Source organism: Suricata suricatta, chromosome 4 (assembly GCF_006229205.1).
Source record: "Suricata suricatta isolate VVHF042 chromosome 4, meerkat_22Aug2017_6uvM2_HiC, whole genome shotgun sequence".
Taxonomy (NCBI): Eukaryota; Metazoa; Chordata; class Mammalia; order Carnivora; family Herpestidae; genus Suricata; species Suricata suricatta.
The window spans coordinates 146,080,984-146,095,011 of NC_043703.1; positions in this window are offsets into that span (position 1 = coordinate 146,080,984).

A 14,028-nucleotide genomic window follows, 5' to 3' on the forward strand; every position below is an offset into this window, starting at 1 on the left:
CAGGAAAAGCTTTCTTCCAGCGCATGCTGGGAGGGTTTCGAGAAGGACTGGCCTGGAGCGAGCACGGCCCTCCAGGCCTTTCCCGGCCGAGGCCCGGATTAACTCCAAATGTTTGCAGGACCTGGGAAGAAAGAGGGGAGAGCAATGGGAAGGATAGACTCCACGGTTCTAGCAGAAGCTCTAGAATCTTTACGTTTTGGTAAAGGAAACCTGGATGTCTTTGCGAAGCGAGGGCAGCCCCTCTGGTCCCCGTGTGTCCTCAGAGACCTGGCTGAGGTGGGCCTTTGCTTGGTGACCTCTGGCTCCTCGCAGACCCTGGGCAGTAGAGTTTCTGGGGTGTGAGAAACAAGAAGTCAGGACAAGGATGGAAGGGCCCTTTGCTAGTCGTGACTGGTTGGATTGCCTGAACGGAGGCCCACGGACTCCTGAACTCGGTAACTGGAAAACTCCCCGGTTCTGCTCTGCCCGAGGGCCAGGGCCGTGGGAGAGCGGCTTCCCCCCGACCCCCCGACCCCCAGTCTGGCTGGTCCCCAGCCCGGCCCCTGAAGAGATGAGCAGGGATGGAAAGCCTCGTAGTCCCATTTCACTTGCCAGACCGATTCGGCCGCACAGCTCTAGAATTTACCAACCAACCAAAATGCCGAAATTTCTTAGAATACGCAGAGGGAGGAGGTGACTCAACAAGGTGCTAAAACATTTTATTAAAAATATATATTGTTAAATTAAGTCTGCTGTCTGGACAATGACTGTTTGTTTTGTTTTCTTGTAGTGGAGTTTAAAAGAGACTATTATTTTACTCTGATATATTATTATTAAAAAGGCATTTTAACTTTGTACTTGAAAACTAAATGGGCGGTTTCATGTGTTTTAGCTGAGGCATTGAAGTAGCGGGTGCTTACTTATTTGTGGGAAATCATGTATTCATACTGAAGAATAAACTCCGTAGCTGATTGGGTGATACCTTTTACTGTTACAGACGATTTCGCTTTGACCCCGGCGGCAGAGCACTTTTATTCCACATTCCACGCAGCTAAATGCAGGACTCCCTCCCCAGCCCCCCTCCCCGGCCCCTGTTCTCTTCACTTCCTCTTTTCTCCTTTCTTTTTTTTTTTTCCTTTGGTTTTGTTTGTTTGTTTGTTTTCCTGGTTCCAGCACCCTTTCACCACTGTATTTTTTTTTTAGGGTTGCTTCTCTATTTATTGACAATAATAATGTACATTTCACAGTCTGGTTCTGGGACATCCGAGGAGGGGCGCGGGAGAGCACCCCTGAGCGGGTCCCCACCCCGTCCCCCCGGTGTTCTGTTGTATCTCAGTGTAAGTGATGCTCGTGACATAGCTGTTTATGAAATAATTAAAGAGGTCAATGCGTACAGCAGATGTAGAAAGTCTGTCAGTTCCGCCTTCATCACATTTTTTTTGTGCCCAGAAGAATATAATAAAGCTCCTTTCTAATGTACTTGTGCTGGAGAACACTTGAATAAATGGACTGTTTTTGTGCAAAAAGAAAAACGGAAAAAGCACCGTAATAATGTCCTTTTGTCTTGCGTCTCCTTCCCCCTGACATGACTGTTCACAGCCTTCCCAGAGGGGTCAAGTACCCAAGTGGGGAGGGACTAGCATTGGGTCCAGACCATGCAGTTTCTCCCTTTAAAATATCACCTGCCTGAGCATTAAGTAGGGGTTGTAAACTGGGTGGGAAAAAAAAGGACAGTTTGGTCAACTTGAAGCTCAAACATAAGCCACGTAGTGAGACGGGGGTCTCGGGAAGAGCACGTTCTGTCCTGGGCTGAGGCTACAAGTTTCCAGGCTGCAGCCATGAGAGGACGGCCTTGTGCCAGCGCCCGGGTCAGCTCAGTGGAGGGCTTTTTGCTTATGGGCGCTTTGCCCTCTCTAGGGGGTTTCTCCAACACACCAAGGTGTTGGGAGGAGGCAGCTGAGAGGTAGACAATCTGGACTGCGCAAGGGACCCTGGGACAAACTGAGGCATTTGGCCTAGAAAAGATGGAGAGATGTTTGCAAACACTGACGTGGTAAGCCCAAGGGGCTGGGATTGTTCTGGGTAGTTCCATAAAGCAGGCAGAAGGACGGACAGTCGGCAGGAAGTCAGCTCATTTCAGCTCAGCGCAAGGAAGATCCTGTTTTTGCCGCTGGCCAGCAGGGCACAGGGCTGCTGGGAGTGCAGTTAGGAGGTACCAGACGGCCACTTGCGGGTACCACTGGGCTTCCTTGAAACCCTGAGTCTGGGACCCTCTCACTGTCCCTCCTCGGAACTGTCTTGCTAGTGAAAGGTGCCTTGTGGCTTGAAGAGCCCATTCATATGCCATGTCCCCTTCATCCTCTCCATTCTTCCCCTAAAATCACTCGTTCCTGGTCTCTGCCTTCTAAAAAACTGAATCTAATGACATACAAGAATTAGGATCTTCCTGTCACATCTCAGCTCTAAGACCCTGGCATTCTGTGTGGCATTTCTATCTCCTAAGTGCCAAGCAAACCTAGCCAATGGCTTCGTAAGGGAGGATTATTCAAGGTTTCTTTTCTATATTAGACTTTGGAAGAGGTCTAGGGCTGCACCATTTGTTGGCTGCTTTGAAAGAAATTCTAAAGGGAAAATTTGAGAAAAAGGAGAAAACAAGCTTTTTTCCATGGGCACTTTTCTTTACAAAATTGTAAATGTACATTTAACTTTTATCCTATATTTTTCTCTATTTTTCAGCGTTGATGTAGAATGTTTTTTTTTTAAATGGCTGCATGGCATTTTCTTGTTGGATATCTGTTTCTATATATATGCATTTTATTTTAGCTATAAATAGAGCTGCAATAAATATCTTGATGTGTTGGTTCCCCCCCCCTATATTTTGTATTTTTTTCTCCAAAAGCTAGATTCCCAGAAATGAGATGTCTTGGGGTGAAAAGATGAAGATTTTGGTTGGCTCCTGACACATTTGCTTGATTTCCTCTAAGTGGTCAGCAGACAGATAGTAGATCTTCAGTTCTGAGGCCCTCCGTTCAGAAAAACAAACAAACATAGGCATTAGTTTGACCAACTCAGAAACGTGTTAATCCCGGTGAGGAAGTGAAGGCTCACAGCATTACCCACCTTGAGAATCTAGAAATCTGTAGCCAGAGGTGGAAACATTGGTCACTTAATTTTAAAAATAAGCTCACCTGCGAGTCCGCACCAGGAGGAAGTGTCTGGAGGACGGAATTCACACTGAATCTTCGAGATGCTAGTTCCAAGGCTGAGGAGAAATGGGAGGGTGTCGTTGGTAGGTACCCTGTAGCCCCGAAAGCCATGCTGGAAGAGCCCAGCGCCATCTGAGCTGAAGATGGGCCGTCTGGCCAGAGCTTACGGGAGGGAGCTCCTGGGGCCATTAGTAAAAACTGTCTTGTGAAGTTTCTGCATTTAAACCAGGTACCATCTGAAGGTGGAGGACAGAGACAGAGAGGGGAGGGCCAGGGCTGGGCAGGAGCCAGGCAGTTGTGTAGGGACAGAATGCCCAGGTGAGTCTGTCCGGGTCCGGGGAAATGTGCCACGTGCCCAGACTTGCTGGTTCGGAGAAATTCCTTGGGTTCAGTGGGGTTGACCTGGTGAGTGCAGAGTGGAAGAGAGGAGAGAGAGGGACAAGAGGCTGTCCCAGAGCTGGCTGAGGGGGAGGCCAGCGCCATACCCAGTAAGGCCAGAGCTGCGGGCATGGGTGTTGGGTGTCCGGGGTGTGTGTTAGGTGAGGGGCTTTAGTGACGGGAAGAAAGTGTATGTTGAAGATGAGGGCACACAGTCACATCTGAGGGGGATGGGGCTCCCCTGTCACAGGCTCCTGGCCTCACCCCCAAAGCTCCCTTTCTCGATGGTTCTCGTACACTGTCACAGAATGAGGCGGAGTACCTTCCTCCTCTCAGCTGGGAGCCTCTGGGGGCTGCTGCTGGGTCAGGAGAGAGGTCCTGCAGGTCTGCGGGTTATGGGCAGAGTCCTCTGATGGGTGAGCAGCTAAAACAACAAGTTTTCAGGGCTGGATTCAAATCTCAGAAAGCAACCCAGTGACCCCTCATTTTCAACGCTGGAGTCCCAGGTGCCCTGAACTGTATCAGAAGAAAGAGGACAGCACGTAGGACCCTCGGATCTGAATCCTGTGTGACCTCGGGCAGGTTAGCTTCCGGTCTTGAGCTCAGTCTTCTTACTGGAGACCTGGGTTTTGTCTTCTTGTCCGTCAAGCACGTGGCTGTGCACTCAGGTGTGGCGGTAGTCTCGGGGCCTGGGGACATAACGCCACGCCACTCCGTCCTCGCCGAGCCCAGGACCGAGCCCAGAGCTTTGGCCAAAGCGGGTGTGCGGTGGTTGAGGGAGGGAACCCAGAGGCTCTGAGAAGCTTTCGCCCTGGTGGAAACGCAAGGCCCCACGCCTCGCTGCATGACCATCCTTGCCTGGCCCTGACCTGGCTCTTGTAACGGTAACATGAGCAGTGTGGATCACCCGGGCTCTGCCGGGCCCAGCAGGAGGACTTCGCAATCGCCCCGCCCCTTCCGGCCCCGCCCCTTCCTCCTGTCTGGCTCAGGGATCTCCCTCTACCGGGACCGCCCTTGACCGGCTGTCAATCCCACTCTGTCCTCCTGCTTGGCCGTGGCTCTCTCTGTCTGGCATTATCAGTTTCTGTTTCTCCCTGAGCATTTCCTTAATGGCACCCATGTGTCTTAAACACGCGTGCACACAGTCCCTTGACTTCCCTCCAGATGCCCTATTTCTCTGCTCCTCTTTACAGCAAAACCCGAAAGCCCTCCTGCGGTCTAACAACTCTGCTTTCCTCCTCCATCCGTCCCAGTGGGGCCCTCACCCCACCACCCATGTCCCCTTTTTGTCCTGAGCTGGGGCCGCGGTGACCCCTTTCCCCTCTGACCTGCCTTGTTACCCAGGCTCCTGACATCACACATGCCACGTCTTCCTACCCCGCCCCCTGACTTTTTTGACTCTTTCCTGTTCTCCAAATGCTGGAGGGCTCCCGGGACCCCAAGTTTGCTTTCACTCCACCTTCCTGAAGCCCAGATTCTCCTACCCAGCTGCCTGCTCGCCTTTCTGCTTAAATGTGAAACAGGCACCTCAAACGTGACCTGCCAAAAACAGAACCCCGGGGCTCCTGCCCCACTTGCTCCCACACTCCTGCGTCTTAGTAGCTGGTGCTTCCTTGGTGTTAGACCCTGGGGCTCATCCTCCGTTCCCCTTTTCTGTCACAGCCTCTGGGTCACCAGCTCGCTCTGACAGATTCCCCTCTCTCTATTTACCCTCATTTGGGGCACTTTTCACTGTCTCACTTTTGCAGTATTCCCCAAGTCTTCATCATCTGGCCCCTAACTGGTCTCTGTCCCCATCCTACCACAATAGATCTCTTCGTTCTGTCCCAGTCCCTTTCGGCCCATTCAACATGCGGAATAATCTTACTGAAAATCAAACTCTTAAAAAAAACACCCTTCAGTTGTGTGCAACTGCAGGGAGAATAAACCTTCTCGCCCTCGCCCTCCTCACACGCTCCAGCTGCCTGCCTCCCATCCCTGGAACACACCAACCTCTTTCCCATCCCAGGGCATTTGCACGCGCTGTACCCTCTCCCTGGAAATCCTGCTAAGCTCCCTCCTCGGCCTGTTTGCCCTCATTCGGGTCTCCACTCCGGGAAGCACTGTCTGACTGCTCTTTCTGTCGTATGCACTGTCTTCCGAGCCCTCACCCTTTGAGCTTCTTAGTAGTTTGCTTTCCTGGCTGTTGTCTTTCTTTTCCACTAAAATGAAAGCTCTGCAAGAGTGGGAGCTTTTCTTTGTTTCTGCCGTGTGCCTAGCGCCCAGACCCGGTCCTTACAGAACTATTGCATAAGAAATCTAATCATTGTTATAGCTAACATGTTCTGAGTGTTCAGTGTGTACCAGAAATCATTCTGCATTACACATTTAACCTGCACAACCCTGTGTGTTAAGTGCTAGTATCTCATTTTACAGATGGATACATACTCTGCTTATGGTTACAGGGCACAGAGGGGCAGTGCCCAAAGTTCAAGCCCTCTCTGCATGCTGCAAGGTCACAGTCCAAGTTACCTGTCCCTGCTCTACCTCTTGCACATCTTGGGCTGGCCCATTAGGGTCTCTGCAGCAGTTTCCTGCTCCCTCCTTAGAGGTCTGGGTGTGCAGCCCCTTGCCCTTCCCTGCTTAGACCTGGCTCCTCCCGCCATGCCCCCAGGGAGCTAGCTCTTCAGTGCGGGGGCAAATAGGAGCTGGAAGATGGGGCATGGGGGTACCTCAGTAGATTTCTTAATGTATAGCTCTTCTGGGCGCAGACATTCCAACCGGTCCTACCAGAGGCTACCCTGGCTCAGATTAAGTTCTCCTCTCCCCTACTTTTCTGGCTCATCCCTTTATTTCCTTTGTAGCTCTTATCATAATTAGAATCATTTTGTTTATTCATGTACTGTCTCCCTCACTAAAATGGAAATCCAGGAGGGCAGAAACAGAGTCTGTCTTGTCCTTTGCTGTCCCCCCAGAAGTACATCGCATGCTTGTGGAATGAATGGGTGACCACACTCAGCCCCACATCTGTGGGATCTCCAGGATGGTGGCTCTCAAGAAGCCTTGTGCTGGGCTGAGCAGTGTTTCTGGAATTTTCTACAATGGATGGGCCTTGGTTAGCTCTAACACAGTTGTATAAATGTTGGTTACGTCCACAGTGACAAAGGGCAGGGAGAAAGGAAGCAAAGTTGATTACTGAGTGTCCACCAGATACAAGGAATCCTAGCCCACAACTACCAACAGTGACTGATCTACCCATGGGTCCAGACTTGTGCCAAGTTCTTTATATGCATTAGCTCATTTAATTCCTATGCAAAGACCTCGTATTGTGCCCATTTTACAGATGGGGAAATTGAGGTTCCTCAAGAGTACCCAACTTGCCATGTAGAAGCTGGATGGAGGAAGGTCTGACATGCCAGCCCCGAAGGCTGTTTCCACTCTCCAGGCTTCCGCAGAGAGGGGCTCTGCCCAGCGGAAGGGGATGCCTGTGCTCTCTCTGCATTGAAGAGAATGGACCATGAGTCTTTAAAAAAATTAATCTGACTCCCTATCCTAATATTATGTTAATCACACCTTCAAAATAATCAAAAAAGGGTTAAGTGAAAAATCAGTCATTATCCTCCCTCCCAAATTTAACTGCTGTTGGAATTTGTTTCTCTTTCTTTTCCATTAGGCACTATACAACTTTATTCATTTAAGACCGTATTATTCGCCAATAGAGTGTTTTGAAATAATAATTACTAACATTGCTTTGAGAATTCACTGTGTGCTAGATACGATTTTTCTGTTAATGTTTTACTGTGACCATTTTCCCCATCACTATTTTGAAAGTATCATTTTCAACACCTGCATACTATTCTGTCTCTTAGATGTACCATAATTTTATTTAATCCAGTTTTTCCTCCGAGAGGGGTGTGTGTGTGGGGGATTCCTATCCCCACCACCCGGGAGCTTGGGGGTAGGACTGGCCCCCAACCCCCACACGCATGCGCGAGCACTGCCCCCGTCCCCGGCCTGGCTAGCCTAGCAGAGCTGGCCTCTCCGTCACCGGGCCCACGGGGGTTTCCCCGGGGAGCCCTGGCAGGCCCTCCTCCACCTGTGCAGGCCTTGCTCAGGGACCTGGCGCCCTCATCTGCTGTGTGACTGAGACGCACCCTTCCTGCAAGGAGCACAGTCTAGTGGATCACTTATTCAACTTGGTGTCCCTATGTGATGATTTTCTAGCATAAGTGTTTGAAATGTAATTTCAGGTGGAAGGGCTCGGGACCCATGTTAATAAATTGGCCCTGGAAGGGTTGTGTTCTCCTGTGGTGGCAAGTGAGGGCCCCCGGGCCCCCTGCCTCTGCCCCTCCCCCTTCCTATGACTGGTGGAGTAGCAGGTTGAGAAAGGGCAGGGACATTAGGGGTTCACCTCTATCTGGGGGGATTGGGGATGTCTCCATGCAGTTTTCAGAGGAAGAGCTCTTGGATGGCGCCTCGTGTGGCGATGGGTGCCGTTGGGTGCTGGCCAGTGTCAAGAAGTATAGTGGCCGGGGTTGTAATCCCCCAAACCTAGAAAGGTGATTTCACTGCTCTGAGCCTCAGTTTCCTCACTTAGGGAAATGGGAGCCTGAATGAGATTATTTTAGAAATTACAAGGATATTGTTGTGTAAATGGTCAGCCCCAAGGGCTGGGCTGGACTACACAGAAGTACAATAAAGGCTGTGTATACCAATGTGTACACTTGTGTGTGCGTGTGTGTATGTGTGTGGTAGGTCTGGACACAGGTTTGGGACCCGTACCTGGGACCACAGCCTCCTCCCTTGGTGGACTGAGGCTGTGAAGCCCCCTGTGTACCATGCACCTTCCTCCATGTTAGCCTTCCCCACCTGGGCTTCTGAGTTAATTGAGTCCGAAGAAGGGGCCTGAGGACTTGTGGGTTTGCAGCTGCAGGGGTCTCAGCTGTGATGGGCTTCCTTCTGGGAAGTGGAGAAGAAATGTGTGTGTTGTGGGCGATCAGGGGTGCTGCTCTCTCTGTCCTGGCTTGCCATCGAGGGGAGTTTGTGACAAGGGCAGGAAGTGGGTCCTGCTGGCACCCGCTCACCCCTTTTGAGTTTAAGTGAGGGGTCTATAAGATCCTGGATGGAGCAGGATCCAGAGGTCTGGGCCAGATTCACCATTCACTTGCTGGGGCCAGAGGGAGGGGGCAGCTATGCCTGAGCAGGCTGCTGGCCTCATTCCCGGCAGCTCTGAGGAGCCAAGGACCCCCAGAGGCCTAGAGAAAGTTTAGTCGGGCTCCACACACCTGGTGGTGTGGTCTTTTGTTGAGTCTGGCGTATGGAAAAGGCAGTGGACTTAGGGTCCAAGACTGTTCCTTGTTGGTTCCGACTGTACGCTTAGTGGACAGGTTATGTGACCTCTCTGAGCTGCAGTTCATTCACCTGCAAAGTGGGTTAACTTTCTGCTTTAGCAAGGTCCCCAGAGCACGACTGTGGGTTATTAAAACCCCTGGTCAACCTGCTCTAAGGGGCCAGCCGTCACTAGAGTGTGAGGTCAGAGACTGGTCCCCACCCCCCCCAATATATGTGTGTTATCCAATTCCTCCAGGCACACTTGTCCCACTGAATTAAAAAAAATTAGAAATCAAAGAAAGGCACAAAGGAAAAAATAAAAATACCACACAGTGGTTACATGGGTGTATATTTTTGTTAAAACCGACTTAACTGTACTCTTAAAATAGGTACAGTTTATTGTATGTAAATTATACCTCAATAAAGTTTTTATTTTTAAGACATTTATTTTTAAGATTCCCACCATCATTGGCATTTTAGTATATTTACTTCTAGATTTTTACTTCTATGTAATATATATTCTATTATATATACATATGTAAATGTGTGCTTTTCTGTATATAAATATATGTACACAACTCTAAACAACTCTCAAACCCTAAATGTATGTATGTGTGTGTAAGTATATATATTTATTTGTTTTTTAAATAAAGATGGACCATGACGTGCATGCTGTTGTGAGCGGAAGCTTTTCCACCTTCAGGAGGCCTTACCCAGCCTTCAGTATAGAACTGGAAAGTTCCAGGGGGCCCCCATCCACGCCACGCACTCTCCAAACCAGAGTCGCTCGCGGTGGGGAGCCAGCTTGCGCCCTACTCCGCAAGTCCTCTCAGGCCCTGCGAACCCTGGGCAGGGGAGGTACGAGTCCCATGGACAAGCCTGAGGCAGGAGGCAACACTGCTGATTGAGTGACTTAGAATCGAGAATATCTAGACTCTTGGGGATGGCGTAGGTAGGGAGGAAAGCCCACATGGGGTAGGGGTGGGGAGGGACAGCAGTGGCATGGGCTAGGTCTCAAGAGGTGTCAGAGGAAACACAGAGTCCCGTGTGGCTGATAGAAGGGGGCTTGGCAGAGAATAGGTGTGGAGGGTTGAGGGATGATGCTTGGGTGCATGTGGGGTCTACCAGAGAGATGGGGGCCCAAGAACTGCCACGGGGATTTCTGTGTAGTTGCACCCCATAGTGGGAGGGTTTGATAGATGCTCTGAGCCTCAGAGTCTGCCTGTGAGGAACATACTATCTATGTGCAAAAGGTGGAGTGGACAGACAAAACACGGGGGTGGCACTACATGGGCTGACTCTGTTTCCCACAGGAGTACGGAGTCGACTGTCTTCTCCCATGAGAGAAGCTTTCTGGTCAGTTCATCTTCCATCCCTTGAGCTCCTTGGAGTGAGTTTCCATGGTGACGTATTACAGAACCACATGCTTAACAAAAGGGAAACAGACCCGCTCAGACTTAGGAAGGATATGGGACTGGTCACAGAATTAAATAGGCATCAGGACTTGATGTCTCCGGACTCTCTGTTTTTGTCTCTCTCTTTTGCTTTCTCTCTCTTTCTTGATCTCTGTCTTTCACACTCCGTCCACTTCTATCTTTTGTTTGGCTCTGCCTGGCTTCTTTCTGTAAACAGACTGATTCCAGATAGCATAAAGATGGCCACCGGCAGCCCTGAATTTACATGTTCGTAGCTCACAGCCCCAGTGGAATTCTCCTGATAGCCTTCCATCTCGCTCATTACAGGGACAGTCACTGTGTCCAAGGAAGCTGGGTGGCCAAGCCAGAGTGATACGGCTGAAGGGAGTGGAATAGAATCTCCTTCCAGAAGGAAATAAGGTTGAAAGGGGCTGGTCTACCAAAACCAATAGCAACCAGATACATTTTCACATGGTTTTCAGGATAAAGTTTATAATGAAGTAGGCAGAGGGTCCGTGTAGAAGAGCACAATCTATTCAAGATGCAGGAACACAACAGAGGGCAGTAGAAATTACTAGTGGCTGGCTCTCCTCAGCCCATTATGAGATGGTTTAGCTCTTGAAACAATTAGATTACAGAACTGACACACCTATTCTGCAATCGCTTGACACACTTGCTAGAAATATGGGTGTTCATTAGGGTAACCATGCAGTGTAGCAAAGCCGAAAAAGCAGACAGACCAGAGATGGAGTACTTGCTCTTTACTAGCTGCGTGATAATCAGCTCAACGCCTTCAAACACTCAGTTCCCTCACCGGTAAAATGGGAACAATTGGTCACCTTCCCAGGGTTGTCGTGATGATTAAGACATGTACAGCACACGTACAGTGTTCGATAGAGCACATACACCAGCACCCCATACATGAGATCCCCATTATGGTTTTAGTCTTTGACCTGCTGCAGCTTTCGGTGAAATTGCTGGAATCCCAATCCCAGCTCCCTCCCTCTATTCTGGGGGATCCTTGCTTCCCAGATGCCTTCCCTGGGCCTAAGTAAGGCACGCCAGGCTTCCCAGGCTCCAAAGGCAGGTGGGACCTCCCTGGACAGAGGAAGATGCCTTGGGGACTTGCCTTGGGCTGGCCCCATCCTGCCTTCCCTGCGAACTTGCCCCGAAGCAGCTGATTTGGCTGCAAGGCCCAGAAGCCCACCTGAGGTGCTGGCATCCCGGGGACTTGGAGTAAGCGATCCGAGCATTCGGGCACCCAGTTGCAGGTGCGCAGGTGTGGAGCTGGTGGCTCACTCAGCAAGGAAGGACGCCAGGCAGCAGCTCCCTCGGACCTTCCTTCTCTGCGGCCACACGCACTCTGCCTGCCGCCGTCTAGCTTATCTGTTTCCTTCCCTGCCTCTGGATGCCCACTTAAGCATGCCTCTCAGGCCCTTTTCAAGGACCCGTGGCCCCACCTCCCAATCCCAGCCCCAGCCCTGGCTGAGTCCGTCTCTCCCTCCACACCAGGTTTCTCGGATACGTTCTTGCTGCCCAGCTTGGACGGGGAGGTCACCCCAGGCCAGTGAGCTCTGCCAGGGGAGAGGCTGAAGCCCATGTTTTCTCAGCACAGGTTGTGGCCAGCTCTCTGAGGGGAACTGGTGGTGGCAGGTGCGCTCACCGGAGGAGAGCCTACCATGTCTGTGGCTTAAACTGGATGGCTTGAAACAACAGCACTTTCGGGGCGCCTGGGTGGCTCATTTGGTTAAGCTTCCGACTTTGGCTCAGGTCATGATCTCACATTCGTGGGTTCGAGCCCCGCATCGGGCTCTGTGCTGACAGCTCAGAGCCTGGAGCCTGCTTCCCATTCTGTTTCTCCCTCTCTCTCTGCCCCTCCCCCCTCATGCTCTGTCTCTCTCTGTCTCAAAAATAAATAAAACACTAAAACAACAACAACAACAAAACAGCACTTTCTTGCCTCATAGTTCCAGAAGCTTGGAAGGCCAAGGCCAAGGCACTAGCAGCACCCTGCTCCTTCCGATGCCTAAAGGGAGGATCCTTCCTTGCCTCTTCCTGCCTCTTTCCTAGGATCTCCTTGGCATGTGGCTTCATAACTCAGTGTCTGTCTTTGTCTCCATATGGCTGCCTTCCCTCCGTGTCTGTCTTCATCCGGCGTTCTCTCTCTGTGTGTCTATGTCCACATTTCCCACTTCTCAGAAGGACACCAGTCATAGCGGATTAGGATATACCCTCATCTTGACTTGACCACCTACCTGCAAAGAGCTCATTTCCAAATCAGCTCACATTCACAGGTACTGGGCGTTAGCACTTCAAACAGTCTTCTTGGGGGGGGAGGGTGCGAAATTTAATCCACAACAAATATTAATAAGTAAAAGTTATTTATTTATTTATTAAATGTTTCTTTTTGAGAGAGAGTGTGTGCATGCGGGAAAAGGGTGGGTGGGAGGGGACAGAAGATCCGAGCCAGGGTCTGTGCTGACAGCAGAGAGCCCGATGTAGGGCTTGAACCCACGAATGGTGAGATCATGACCTGATCTGGTCAGACGCTTAACCAACGGAGCCACCTGTGCACCCTGATAAATAAAATTTAACGGGATCACCACCATGCTAGCTGTGACAGAGATGCTATACAGAGCATAAATTATTTACTGCCTGGTCTTTTACAGAAAATATTTGCCTTCCGGGAGCAGGGTAGGGTTCACAGGAGAAGGCAAGGGGCGTCCTGGGCTAAGCTTGACAGCAAGGCTAACCACCAAGCCGAGGTTGCTTCTCAGCAATGGTGGTCTCTAGCTCTCACAAACAAGGCTTTTCATGAGCCAGAGTTAAAATACAAAGTGTCCAGGGGTGCATGAGTGGCTCAGTGGGTAAAACGTCTGACTTCAGCTCAGCTCAGGATCTTGCGGTTCACGAGTTTGAGCCCTGCAGGCTGCCGGAGCCTCTGCAGCGTGGATCCTCTGTTTCCCTCTCTCTCTGACCCTCCCCCACTCTCCCTCTCTCTCAAAAATAAATAAACATTAAAAAAGAAAATACAAAGCGTCTCAAGTGAAAACTCATTTGAGAAATGGCCCTCCGTTTCTCTTCCCTGTGGAGAGGGCAGTGTGGGAACCAGAGCCCTCTGGCACGGCAGCCAGGGCAGCTCTGGAATAGGAGGCCCCTGGGAGGGAGGCCCCGCCCTGCCCCTGCCCCTGGCCTTGGGGGTCCTGCTGGAGGGAAAGCCCCAGTCGGATGACTTTCTCAAGAGCAGCCAAAGGAGGCCCCAGGGGTATTGTTTTATTGGCTTCTTTGCTATCAGATCCTGCTTGCATCCGGCTGCCCTGTGGGAGCCATTTTTGAGCCCCACAGTCTCATTCCAGAGACGGGGCCTTTTTGGCTGGAAACGTTTGGGAAGCCTCCTGTCGTATCTCCTGCTTGGTGGGAAGATTTCCCTTTTTGGTAGCAGCGGGCTGTGAGTGGTAAGGGGGCCGTGGGAGATGCCGGGCCCCCCAGGCTCGTCAGGCAAGGATGATGAGTTGACTGTGCTCCCGGCCTGGATGATGACCTCACAGGGCTCAGCCTCCCGCCTCCCTGGCCAGGCCTCCCTCTGCTCTTCACCTGCCTTGTCCTGTCCAACCTCTCTTTCTCCGTTCATGGATCGCATAACTCGGCCACATTAAAGAGAAACATGGAAGAAAATCTCTCAAGATCCCACCACTTTGACCCATTGCTACATATTCAAGTGTTCTTTTTGAAAAAAAAAC